Genomic DNA, 14903 nt, shown 5'->3' with positions numbered 1-14903 from the left:
TTTATTTTGTATTTTATGCTTCGGGCGTTGACTTCTAAGGCCCTATCTGTTTGATCTGGTGGAGCATCGCCGTAGAGTGAAGCCTAGGTTTCCCGGAACGTAGAAATGACCATAACTTTTACACTGGCAGCAATTATTCGTTTTATACAATGGAAAAACCGTTCTATTTATTTTGTATTTTATGCTTCGGGCGTTGACTTCTAAGGCCCTAACTGTTTGATCTGGTGGAGCATCGCCGTTGAGTGAAGCCTAGGTTGCGCGGAACGTAGAAATGACCATAACTTTCACACTGGTAGCAATTATTCGTTTTATAAGATGGAAAAACTGATTTATTTATTTTGTATTTTATGCTTCGGGCGTTGACTTCTGAGGCCCTAACTATTCGATCTGGTGGAGCAACGCCCTAGAGTGAAACCTAGGTTGCCCGGTACGTTGAAATGACCATCACTATCAAACTGGTTGCAATTATTTGTTTTATACGATGGAAAAGCTGTTGTATTTATATCGTATTTTATGCTTCTGGCGTTGACTTCGTAGGCCCTAACTATTCCATCTGGTGGAACAACGCCCGAGGGTGAAGCCTAGGTTGCCCGGAAAGTAGAAATGACCATAACTTTCACACTGGTAGCAATTATTCGTTTTATACGATGGAAAAACTGTTCTATTTATTCTGTATTTTATGCTTCGGGCGTTGACTTCTAAGGCCCTAACTATTCGATCTGGTAGAGCAACGCCCTAGAGTGAAGCCTAGGTTGCCCGGTACGTAGAGATGACCATAGGTTTCATACTGGTTGCAATTATTCGTTTTATACGATGGAAAAACTGTTGTATTTATATTGTATTTTATGCTTCTGCCGTTCACTTCTTAGGCCCTAACTATTCGATCTGGTGGTACAACGCCCTAGGGTGAAGCCTAGGTTGCCCGGAACGTAGAAATGACCATAACTTTTACACTGGCAGCAATTATTCGTTTTATACAATGGAAAAACCGTTCTATTTATTTTGTATTTTATGCTTCGGGCGTTGACTTCTAAGGCCCTATCTGTTTGATCTGGTGGAGCATCGCCGTAGAGTGAAGCCTAGGTTTCCCGGAACGTAGAAATGACCATAACTTTTACACTGGCAGCAATTATTCGTTTTATACAATGGAAAAACCGTTCTACTTATTTTGTATTTTATGCTTCGGGCGTTGACTTCTAAGGCCCTAACTGTTTGATCTGGTGGAGCATCGCCGTTGAGTGAAGCCTAGGTTGCGCGGAACGTAGAAATGACCATAACTTTCACACTGGTAGCAATTATTCGTTTTATAAGATGGAAAAACTGATTTATTTATTTTGTATTTTATGCTTCGGGCGTTGACTTCTGAGGCCCTAACTATTCGATCTGGTGGAGCAACGCCCTAGAGTGAAACCTAGGTTGCCCGGTACGTTGAAATGACCATCACTATCAAACTGGTTGCAATTATTTGTTTTATACGATGGAAAAGCTGTTGTATTTATATCGTATTTTATGCTTCTGGCGTTGACTTCTTAGGCCCTAACTATTCCATCTGGTGGAACAACGCCCGAGGGTGTAGCCTAGGTTGCCCGGAAAGTAGAAATGACCATAACTTTCACACTGGTAGCAATTATTCGTTTTATACGATGGAAAAACTGTTCTATTTATTCTGTATTTTATGCTTCGGGCGCTGACTTCTAAGGCCCTAACTATTCGATCTGGTAGAGCAACGCCCTAGAGTGAAGCCTAGGTTGCCCGGTACGTAGAGATGACCATAAGTTTCATACTTGATGCAATTATTCGTTTTATACGATGGAAAAACTGTTGTATTTATATTGTATTTTATGCTTCTGCCGTACACTTCTTAGGCCCTAACTATTCGATCTGGTGGTACAACGCCCTAGGGTGAAGCCTAGGTTGCCCGGAACGTAGAAATGACCATAACTTTTACACTGGCAGCAATTATTCGTTTTATACAATGGAAAAACCGTTCTATTTATTTTGTATTTTATGCTTCGGGCGTTGACTTCTAAGGCCCTAACTGTTTGATCTGGTGGAGCATCGCCGTAGAGTGAAGCCTAGGTTGCGCGGAACGTAGAAATGACCATAACTTTCACACTGGTAGCAATTATTCGTTTGATAAGATGGAAAAACTGTTTTATTTATTTTGTATTTTATGCTTCGGGCGTTGACTTCTGAGGCCCTAACTATTCGATCTGGTGGAGCAACGCCCTGGAGTGAAACCTGGGTTGCCAGGAACGTAGAAATGACCATAACTTTCACACTGGTTGCTATTATTCGTTTTATACGATGGAAAAACTGTTATATTTATACTGTATTTTATGCTTCTGGCGTTGACTTCTTAGGCCCTAGCTATTCGATCTTGTGGAACATCGCCCTAGAGTGCAGCCTAGGTTGCCTGGAACGTAGAAATGACCATCACTTTCACACGGGTTGCAATTATTCCTGTTAGAGGATGGAAGGACTGTTGTATTTTTATTGTATTTTATACTTCAGGCGTCGACTTCTGAGGCCGTAGCTATTCGATGTGGTGGAAGAACGCCATACAGTGGAGCCTAGGTTGCCCGGAACGTAGAAAGGACCATTACTTTCACACTGTTTGCAATTGTTCCTTTTATATGATGGAAAAGCTGTTGTATTTATATCGTATTTTATGCTTCTGGCGTTGACTTCTAAGGACCTAACTATTCGGTCTGGTGGAGCAACGCCCTAGAGTGAAACCTAGGTTGCCCGGTACGTTGAAATGACCATCACTATCAAACTGGTTGCAATTATTTGTTTTATACGATGGAAAAGCTGTTGTATTTATATCGTATTTTATGCTTCTGGCGTTGACTTCTTAGGCCCTAACTATTCCATCTGGTGGAACAACGCCCGAGGGTGAAGCCTAGGTTGCCCGGAAAGTAGAAATGACCATAACTTTCACACTGGTAGCAATTATTCGTTTTATACGATGGAAAAACTGTTCTATTTATTCTGTATTTTATGCTTCGGGCGCTGACTTCTAAGGCCCTAACTATTCGATCTGGTAGAGCAACGCCCTAGAGTGAAGCCTAGGTTGCCCGGTACGTAGAGATGACCATAAGTTTCATACTTGTTGCAATTATTCGTTTTATACGATGGAAAAACTGTTGTATTTATATTGTATTTTATGCTTCTGCCGTTCACTTCTTAGGCCCTAACTATTCGATCTGGTGGTACAACGCCCTAGGGTGAAGCCTAGGTTGCCCGGAACGTAGAAATGACCATAACTTTTACACTGGCAGCAATTATTCGTTTTATACAATGGAAAAACCGTTCTATTTATTTTGTATTTTATGCTTCGGGCGTTGACTTCTAAGGCCCTAACTGTTTGATCTGGTGGAGCATCGCCGTAGAGTGAAGCCTAGGTTGCGCGGAACGTAGAAATGACCATAACTTTCACACTGGTAGCAATTATTCGTTTTATAAGATGGAAAAACTGTTTTATTTATTTTGTATTTTATGCTTCGGGCGTTGACTTCTGAGGCCCTAACTATTCGATCTGGTGGAGCAACGCCCTGGAGTGAAACCTGGGTTGCCCGGAACGTAGAAATGACCATAACTTTCACACTGGTTGCTGTTATTCGTTTTATACGATGGAAAAACTGTTATATTTATACTGTATTTTATGCTTCTGGCGTTGACTTCTTAGGCCCTAGCTATTCGATCTTGTGGAACATCGCCCTAGAGTGCAGCCTAGGTTGCCTGGAACGTAGAAATGACCATCACTTTCACACGGGTTGCAATTATTCCTGTTAGAGGATGGAAGGACTGTTGTATTTTTATTGTATTTTATACTTCAGGCGTCGACTTCTGAGGCCGTAGCTATTCGATGTGGTGGAAGAACGCCATACAGTGGAGCCTAGGTTGCCCGGAACGTAGAAATGACCATTACTTTCACACTGTTTGCAATTGTTCCTTTTATATGATGGAAAAGCTGTTGTATTTATATCGTATTTTATGCTTCTGGCGTTGACTTCTAAGGACCTAACTATTCGGTCTGGTGGAGCAACGCCCTAGAGTGAAACCTAGGTTGCCCGGTACGTTGAAATGACCATCACTATCAAACTGGTTGCAATTATTTGTTTTATACGATGGAAAAGCTGTTGTATTTATATCGTATTTTATGCTTCTGGCGTTGACTTCTTAGGCCCTAACTATTCCATCTCGTGGAACAACGCCCGAGGGTGAAGCCTAGGTTGCCCGGAAAGTAGAAATGACCATAACTTTCACACTGGTAGCAATTATTCGTTTTATACGATGGAATAACTGTTCTATTTATTCTGTATTTTATGCTTCGGGCGTTGACTTCTAAGGCCCTAACTATTCGATCTGGTAGAGCAACGCCCTAGAGTGAAGCCTAGGTTGCCCGGTACGTAGAGATGACCATAAGTTTCATACTGGTTGCAATTATTCGTTTTATACGATGGAAAAACTGTTGTATTTATATTGTATTTTATGCTTCTGCCGTTCACTTCTTAGGCCCTAACTATTCGATCTGGTGGTACAATGCCGTAGGGTGAAGCCTAGGTTGCCCGGAACGTAGAAATGACCATAACTTTTACACTGGCAGCAATTATTCGTTTTATACAATGGAAAAACCGTTCTATTTATTTTGTATTTTATGCTTCGGGCGTTGACTTCTAAGGCCCTAACTGTTTGATCTGGTGGAGCATCGCCGTAGAGTGAAGCCTAGGTTTCCCGGAACGTAGAAATGACCATAACTTTCACACTGGTTGCTGTTATTCATTTTATACAATGGAAAAACTGTTATATTTATATTGTATTTAAGCTTCTGGCGTTGACTTCTGAGGCCGTTGCTATTCGATGTGGTGGAAGAACGCCATAGAGTGAAGCCTAGGTAGCCCGGATCGTAGAAATGTCCATATCTTTCACACTGTTTGCAATTTTTCGTTTTATACGATGGAAAAACTGTTTTATTTATTTTGTATTTTATGCTTCGAGCGTTGACTTCTAAGGCCCTAACTATTCGATCTGCTGGAGCAACGCCCTATAGTGCAGACTAGATTGCCCGGAACGTAGAAATGACCATAACTTTCACACTGGTTGCTATCATTCGTTTTATATGTCGGAAAAACTGTTGTATTTATATTGTATTTTATGCTTCTGGCGTTCACATCTTAGGCCCTAACTATTCGATCTGGTGGAACAACGGCCTAGGGTGAGGCCTAGGTTGCCCGGAACGTAGAAATGACCATAACTTTTACACTGGTAGCAATTATTCGTTTTATACAATGGAAAAACTGTTCTATTTATTTTGTATTTAATGCTTCGGGTGTTGACTGCTAAGGCCCTAACTGTTTGATCTGGTGGAGCAACGGCCTAGAGTGAAGCCTAGGTTGCCTGGAACGTAGAAATGACCATCCCTTTCACACGGATTGCAATTATTCCTGTTATAGGATGGAAAGATTGTTGTATTTTTATTGTATTTTATACTTCAGGCGTTGACTTCTGAGGCCGTAGCTATCCGATGTGGTGGAAGAACGAAATACAGTGAAGCCTAAGTTGCCCGGAACGTAGAAATGACCATAACTTACCCACTGGTTGCAATTATTTGTTTTATACGATGGAAAAGCTGTTGTATTTATATCGTATTTTATGCTTCTGGCGTTGACTTCTTTGGCCCCAACTATTCCATCTGGTGGAACAACGCCCTAGAGTAAAGCACAGGTTGCGCGGAACGGAGAAATGAACATAACTTTCACACTGGTAGCAATTATTCGTTTGATACAATGGAAAAACTGTTCTATTTATTTTGTATTTAATGCTTCGGGCGTTGGCTTCTAAGGCCCTAACTATTCGATCAGGTGGAGCAACGCCCTAGAGTGAAGCCTAGGTTGCTCGAAATGTAGAAATGACCATAACTTTCACACTGGTAGCAATTATTCATTTTATACGATGGAAAATCTGTTTTATTTATTTTGTATTTTATGCTTCGGGCGTTGACTTCTGAGGCCCTAACTATTCGATCTGGTGGAGCAACGCCCTGGAGTGAAACCTGGGTTGCCCGGAACGTAGAAATGACCATAACTTTCACACTGGTTGCTATTATTCGTTTTATACGATGGAAAAACTGTTATATTTATACTGTATTTTATGCTTCTGGCGTTGACTTCTTAGGCCCTAGCTATTCTACCTGGTGGAGCAACGCCCTAGAGTGAAGCCTAGGTTACCCGGAACGTAGAAATGACCATTAGTTTCACACTGTTTGCAATTATTCGTTTTATACGATGGAAAAGCTGTTGTATTTATATCGTATTTTATGCTTCTGGCGTTGACTTCTTAGGCCCTAGCAATTCCATCTGGTGGAGCAACACCCTAGAGTGAAGCCTAGTTTGCCCGGAACGTAGAAGTGACCATTACTTCCACACTGTTTGCAAATATACATTATATACGATGGAAAAGCTGTTGTACTTATATTGTAATTTACACAACTGGCGTTGACTTCTTAGGCCCTAACTATTTGATCAGGTGGAGCACCGCCGTAGAGTGAAGCATAGGCTGCCCGGAACGTAGAACATACCATTACCTTCACACTGGTTGCAATTATTCCTGTTATACGATGGAAAAACTGTTGCACCTTTATTGTATTTTATGCTTCTGGCGTTGACTTCATAGGCCCTAACTATTCGATCTGGTGGAGCAACGTCCTAGAGTGAAGCCTAGGTTGACTGGAACGTAGAAATGACCATAACTTTCACACTGGTTACCATTATTCGTTTTATACGATGGAAAAGCTGTTGTATTTATATCGTATTTTATGCTTCTGGCGTCGACTTCTTAGGCCCTAGCTATTCGATCTTGTGGAACATCGCCCTAGAGTGAAGCCTAGGTTGCCTGGAACGTAGAAATGACCATCACTTTCACACGGGTTGCAATTATTCCTGTTAGAGGATGGAAGGACTGTTGTATTTTTATTGTATTTTATACTTCAGGCGTCGACTTCTGAGGCCGTAGCTATTCGATGTGGTGGAAGAACGCCATACAGTGGAGCCTAGGTTGCCCGGAACGTAGAAAGGACCATTACTTTCACACTGTTTGCAATTGTTCCTTTTATATGATGGAAAAGCTGTTGTATTTATATCGTATTTTATGCTTCTGGCGTTGACTTCTAAGGACCTAACTATTCGGTCTGGTGGAGCAACGCCCTAGAGTGAAACCTAGGTTGCCCGGTACGTTGAAATGACCATCACTATCAAACTGGTTGCAATTATTTGTTTTATACGATGGAAAAGCTGTTGTATTTATATCGTATTTTATGCTTCTGGCGTTGACTTCTTAGGCCCTAACTATTCCATCTGGTGGAACAACGCCCGAGGGTGAAGCCTAGGTTGCCCGGAAAGTAGAAATGACCATAACTTTCACACTGGTAGCAATTATTCGTTTTATACGATGGAAAAACTGTTCTATTTATTCTGTATTTTATGCTTCGGGCGCTGACTTCTAAGGCCCTAACTATTCGATCTGGTAGAGCAACGCCCTAGAGTGAAGCCTAGGTTGCCCGGTACGTAGAGATGACCATAGGTTTCATACTTGTTGCAATTATTCGTTTTATACGATGGAAAAACTGTTGTATTTATATTGTATTTTATGCTTCTGCCGTTCACTTCTTAGGCCCTAACTATTCGATCTGGTGGTACAACGCCCTAGGGTGAAGCCTAGGTTGCCCGGAACGTAGAAATGACCATAACTTTTACACTGGCAGCAATTATTCGTTTTATACAATGGAAAAACCGTTCTATTTATTTTGTATTTTATGCTTCGGGCGTTGACTTCTAAGGCCCTAACTGTTTGATCTGGTGGAGCATCGCCGTAGAGTGAAGCCTAGGTTGCGCGGAACGTAGAAATGACCATAACTTTCACACTGGTAGCAATTATTCGTTTTATAAGATGGAAAAACTGTTTTATTTATTTTGTATTTTATGCTTCGGGCGTTGACTTCTGAGGCCCTAACTATTCGATCTGGTGGAGCAACGCCCTGGAGTGAAACCTGGGTTGCCCGGAACGTAGAAATGACCATAACTTTCACACTGGTTGCTATTATTCGTTTTATACGATGGAAAAACTGTTATATTTATACTGTATTTTATGCTTCTGGCGTTGACTTCTTAGGCCCTAGCTATTCGATCTTGTGGAACATCGCCCTAGAGTGCAGCCTAGGTTGCCTGGAACGTAGAAATGACCATCACTTTCACACGGGTTGCAATTATTCCTGTTAGAGGATGGAAGGACTGTTGTATTTTTATTGTATTTTATACTTCAGGCGTCGACTTCTGAGGCCGTAGCTATTCGATGTGGTGGAAGAACGCCATACAGTGGAGCCTAGGTTGCCCGGAACGTAGAAATGACCATTACTTTCACACTGTTTGCAATTGTTCCTTTTATATGATGGAAAAGCTGTTGTATTTATATCGTATTTTGTGCTTCTGGCGTTGACTTCTAAGGACCTAACTATTCGGTCTGGTGGAGCAACGCCCTAGAGTGAAACCTAGGTTGCCCGGTACGTTGAAATGACCATCACTATCAAACTGGTTGCAATTATTTGTTTTATACGATGGAAAAGCTGTTGTATTTATATCGTATTTTATGCTTCTGGCGTTGACTTCTTAGGCCCTAACTATTCCATCTCGTGGAACAACGCCCGAGGGTGAAGCCTAGGTTGCCCGGAAAGTAGAAATGACCATAACTTTCACACTGGTAGCAATTATTCGTTTTATACGATGGAATAACTGTTCTATTTATTCTGTATTTTATGCTTCGGGCGTTGACTTCTAAGGCCCTAACTATTCGATCTGGTAGAGCAACGCCCTAGAGTGAAGCCTAGGTTGCCCGGTACGTAGAGATGACCATAAGTTTCATACTGGTTGCAATTATTCGTTTTATACGATGGAAAAACTGTTGTATTTATATTGTATTTTATGCTTCTGCCGTTCACTTCTTAGGCCCTAACTATTCGATCTGGTGGTACAATGCCGTAGGGTGAAGCCTAGGTTGCCCGGAACGTAGAAATGACCATAACTTTTACACTGGCAGCAATTATTCGTTTTATACAATGGAAAAACCGTTCTATTTATTTTGTATTTTATGCTTCGGGCGTTGACTTCTAAGGCCCTAACTGTTTGATCTGGTGGAGCATCGCCGTAGAGTGAAGCCTAGGTTTCCCGGAACGTAGAAATGACCATAACTTTCACACTGGTTGCTGTTATTCATTTTATACAATGGAAAAACTGTTATATTTATATTGTATTTAAGCTTCTGGCGTTGACTTCTGAGGCCGTTGCTATTCGATGTGGTGGAAGAACGCCATAGAGTGAAGCCTAGGTAGCCCGGATCGTAGAAATGTCCATATCTTTCACACTGTTTGCAATTTTTCGTTTTATACGATGGAAAAACTGTTTTATTTATTTTGTATTTTATGCTTCGAGCGTTGACTTCTAAGGCCCTAACTATTCGATCTGCTGGAGCAACGCCCTATAGTGCAGACTAGATTGCCCGGAACGTAGAAATGACCATAACTTTCACACTGGTTGCTATCATTCGTTTTATATGTCGGAAAAACTGTTGTATTTATATTGTATTTTATGCTTCTGGCGTTCACATCTTAGGCCCTAACTATTCGATCTGGTGGAACAACGGCCTAGGGTGAGGCCTAGGTTGCCCGGAACGTAGAAATGACCATAACTTTTACACTGGTAGCAATTATTCGTTTTATACAATGGAAAAACTGTTCTATTTATTTTGTATTTAATGCTTCGGGTGTTGACTGCTAAGGCCCTAACTGTTTGATCTGGTGGAGCAACGGCCTAGAGTGAAGCCTAGGTTGCCTGGAACGTAGAAATGACCATCCCTTTCACACGGATTGCAATTATTCCTGTTATAGGATGGAAAGATTGTTGTATTTTTATTGTATTTTATACTTCAGGCGTTGACTTCTGAGGCCGTAGCTATCCGATGTGGTGGAAGAACGAAATACAGTGAAGCCTAAGTTGCCCGGAACGTAGAAATGACCATAACTTACCCACTGGTTGCAATTATTTGTTTTATACGATGGAAAAGCTGTTGTATTTATATCGTATTTTATGCTTCTGGCGTTGACTTCTTTGGCCCCAACTATTCCATCTGGTGGAACAACGCCCTAGAGTAAAGCACAGGTTGCGCGGAACGGAGAAATGAACATAACTTTCACACTGGTAGCAATTATTCGTTTGATACAATGGAAAAACTGTTCTATTTATTTTGTATTTAATGCTTCGGGCGTTGGCTTCTAAGGCCCTAACTATTCGATCAGGTGGAGCAACGCCCTAGAGTGAAGCCTAGGTTGCTCGAAATGTAGAAATGACCATAACTTTCACACTGGTAGCAATTATTCATTTTATACGATGGAAAATCTGTTTTATTTATTTTGTATTTTATGCTTCGGGCGTTGACTTCTGAGGCCCTAACTATTCGATCTGGTGGAGCAACGCCCTGGAGTGAAACCTGGGTTGCCCGGAACGTAGAAATGACCATAACTTTCACACTGGTTGCTATTATTCGTTTTATACGATGGAAAAACTGTTATATTTATACTGTATTTTATGCTTCTGGCGTTGACTTCTTAGGCCCTAGCTATTCTACCTGGTGGAGCAACGCCCTAGAGTGAAGCCTAGGTTACCCGGAACGTAGAAATGACCATTAGTTTCACACTGTTTGCAATTATTCGTTTTATACGATGGAAAAGCTGTTGTATTTATATCGTATTTTATGCTTCTGGCGTTGACTTCTTAGGCCCTAGCAATTCCATCTGGTGGAGCAACACCCTAGAGTGAAGCCTAGTTTGCCCGGAACGTAGAAGTGACCATTACTTCCACACTGTTTGCAAATATACATTATATACGATGGAAAAGCTGTTGTACTTATATTGTAATTTACACAACTGGCGTTGACTTCTTAGGCCCTAACTATTTGATCAGGTGGAGCACCGCCGTAGAGTGAAGCATAGGCTGCCCGGAACGTAGAACATACCATTACCTTCACACTGGTTGCAATTATTCCTGTTATACGATGGAAAAACTGTTGCACCTTTATTGTATTTTATGCTTCTGGCGTTGACTTCATAGGCCCTAACTATTCGATCTGGTGGAGCAACGTCCTAGAGTGAAGCCTAGGTTGACTGGAACGTAGAAATGACCATAACTTTCACACTGGTTACCATTATTCGTTTTATACGATGGAAAAGCTGTTGTATTTATATCGTATTTTATGCTTCTGGCGTCGACTTCTTAGGCCCTAGCTATTCGATCTTGTGGAACATCGCCCTAGAGTGAAGCCTAGGTTGCCTGGAACGTAGAAATGACCATCACTTTCACACGGGTTGCAATTATTCCTGTTAGAGGATGGAAAGACTGTTGTATTTTTATTGTATTTTATGCTTCGGGCATTGACTTCTAGGGCCCTAACTATTCAATCTGTTGGAGCAACGCCCTAGGGTGAAGCCTAGGTTGCCCGGAACGTAGAAATGACCATAACTTTCACACTGGTTGCAATTATTCGTTTTATACGATGGAAAAGCTGTTGTATTTATATCGTATTTTACGCTTCTGGCGTTGACTTCTTAGGCCCTAACTATTCCATCTGGTGGAACAACGCCCGAGGGTGAAGCCTAGGTTGCCCGGAAAGTAGAAATGACCATAACTTTCACACTGGTAGCAATTATTCGTTTTATACGATGGAAAAACTGTTCTATTTATTCTGTATTTTATGCTTCGGGCGTTGACTTCTAAGGCCCTAACTATTCGATCTGGTAGAGCAGCGCCCTAGAGTGAAGCCTAGGTTGCCCGGTACGTAGAGATGACCATAAGTTTCATACTGGCTGCAATTATTCGTTTTATACGATGGAAAAACTGTTGTATTTATATTGTATTTTATGCTCCTGCCGTTCACTTCTTAGGCCCTAACTATTCGATCTGGTGGTACAACGCCCTAGGGTGAAGCCTAGGTTGCCCGGAACGTAGAAATGACCATAACTTTTACACTGGCAGCAATTATTCGTTTTATACAATGGAAAAACCGTTCTATTTATTTTGTATTTTATGCTTCGGGCGTTGACTTCTAAGGCCCTAACTGTTTGATCTGGTGGAGCATCGCCGTAGAGTGAAACCTAGGTTTCCCGGAACGTAGAAATGACCATAACTTTCACACTGGTTGCTATTATTCATTTTATACAATGGAAAAACTGTTATATTTATATTGCATTTTATGCTTCGGGCATTGACTTCTAAGGCCCTAACTATTCAATCTGTTGGAGCAACGCCCTAGGGTGAAGCCTAGGTTCCCCGGAACGTAGAAATGACCATAACTTTCACACTGGTTGCAATTATTCGTTTTATACGATGGAAAAGCTGTTGTATTTATATCGTATTTTACGCTTCTGGCGTTGACTTCTTAGGCCCTAACTATTCCATCTGGTGGAACAACGCCCTAGGGTGAAGTCTAGGTTGCCCGGAAAGTAGAAATGACCATAACTTTCACACTGGTAGCAATTACTCGTTTTATACGATGGAAAAACTGTTCAATTTATTTTTTATTTTATGCTTCGGGCGTTGACTTCTAAGGCCCTAACTATACGATCTGGTGCAGCAACGCCCTAGAGTGAAACCTAGGTTGCCCGGTACGTTGAAATGACCATCACTATCAAACTGGTTGCAATTATTTGTTTTATACGATGGAAAAGCTGTTGTATTTATATCGTATTTTATGCTTCTGGCGTTGACTTCTTAGGCCCTAACTATTCCATCTGGTGGAACAACGCCCGAGGGTGAAGCCTAGGTTGCCCGGAAAGTAGAAATGACCATAACTTTCACACTGGTAGCAATTATTCGTTTTATACGATGGAAAAACTGTTCTATTTATTCTGTATTTTATGCTTCGTGCGTTGACTTCTAAGGCCCTAACTATTCGATCTGGTAGAGCAACGCCCTAGAGTGAAGCCTAGGTTGCCCGGTACGTAGAGATGACCATAAGTTTCATACTGGTTGCAATTATTCGTTTTATACGATGGAAAAACTGTTGTATTTATATTGTATTTTATGCTTCTGCCGTTCACTTCTTAGGCCCTAACTATTCGATCTGGTGGTACAACGCCCTAGGGTGAAGCCTAGGTTGCCCGGAACGTAGAAATGACCATAACTTTTACACTGGCAGCAATTATTCGTTTTATACAATGGAAAAACCGTTCTATTTATTTTGTATTTTATGCTTCGGGCGTTGACTTCTAAGGCCCTAACTGTTTGATCTGGTGGAGCATCGCCGTAGAGTGAAGCCTAGGTTTCCCGGAACGTAGAAATGACCATAACTTTCACACTGGTTGCTATTATTCATTTTATACAATGGAAAAACTGTTATATTTATATTGCATTTTATGCTTCGGGCATTGACTTCTAAGACCCTAACTATTCAATCTGTTGGAGCAACGCCCTAGGGTGAAGCCTAGGTTCCCCGGAACGTAGAAATGACCATAACTTTCACACTGGTTGCAATTATTCGTTTTATACGATGGAAAAGCTGTTGTATTTATATCGTATTTTACGCTTCTGGCGTTGACTTCTTAGGCCCTAACTATTCCATCTGGTGGAACAACGCCCTAGGGTGAAGTCTAGGTTGCCCGGAAAGTAGAAATGACCATAACTTTCACACTGGTAGCAATTACTCGCTTTATACGATGGAAAAACTGTTCAATTTATTTTTTATTTTATGCTTCGGGCGTTGACTTCTAAGGCCCTAACTATACGATCTGGTGCAGCAACGCCCTAGAGTGAAACCTAGGTTGCCCGGTACGTTGAAATGACCATCACTATCAAACTGGTTGCAATTATTTGTTTTATACGATGGAAAAGCTGTTGTATTTATATCGTATTTTATGCTTCTGGCGCTGACTTCTTAGGCCCTAGCTATTCCATCTGGTGGAACAACGCCCGAGGGTGAAGCCTAGGTTGCCCGGAAACTAGAAATGACCATAACTTTCACACTGGTAGCAATTATTCGTTTTATACGATGGAAAAACTGTTCTATTTATTCTGTATTTTATGCTTCGGGCATTGACTTCTAAGGCCCTAACTATTCGATCTGGTAGAGCAACGCCCTAGAGTGAAGCCTAGGTTGCCCGGTACGTAGAGGTGACCATAAGTTTCATACTGGTTGCAATTATTCGTTTTATACGATGGAAAAACTGTTGTATTTATATTGTATTTTATGCTTCTGCCGTTCACTTCTTAGGCCCTAACTATTCGATCTGGTGGTACAACGCCCTAGGGTGAAGCCTAGGTTGCCCGGAACGTAGAAATGACCATAACTTTTACACTGGCAGCAATTATTCGTTTTATACAATGGAAAAACCGTTCTATTTATTTTGTATTTTATGCTTCGGGCGTTGACTTCTAAGGCCCTATCTGTTTGATCTGGTGGAGCATCGCCGTAGAGTGAAGCCTAGGTTTCCGGGAACGTAGAAATGACCATAACTTTCACACTGGTTGCTGTTATTCATTTTATACAATGGAAAAACTGTTATATTTAAATTGTATTTAAGCTTCTGGCGTTGACTTCTGAGGCCGTTGCTATTCGATGTGGTGGACGAACGCCATAGAGTGAAGCCTAGGTAGCCCGGATCGTAGAAATGTCCATATCTTTCACACTGTTTGCAATTTTTCGTTTTATACGATGGAAAAACTGTTTTATTTATTTTGTATTTTATGCTTCGAGCGTTGACTTCTAAGGCCCTAACTATTCGATCTGCTGGAGCAACGCCCTATAGTGCAGACTAGATTGCCTGGAACGTAGAAATGACCATAACTTTCACACTGGTTGCT

This window comes from Calliopsis andreniformis, unplaced genomic scaffold (assembly GCF_051401765.1).
Source record: "Calliopsis andreniformis isolate RMS-2024a unplaced genomic scaffold, iyCalAndr_principal scaffold0017, whole genome shotgun sequence".
NCBI lineage: Eukaryota > Metazoa > Arthropoda > Insecta > Hymenoptera > Andrenidae > Calliopsis > Calliopsis andreniformis.
The sequence above is the reverse complement of the archived record's forward strand: the minus strand, read 5'-3'. Positions refer to the sequence as shown.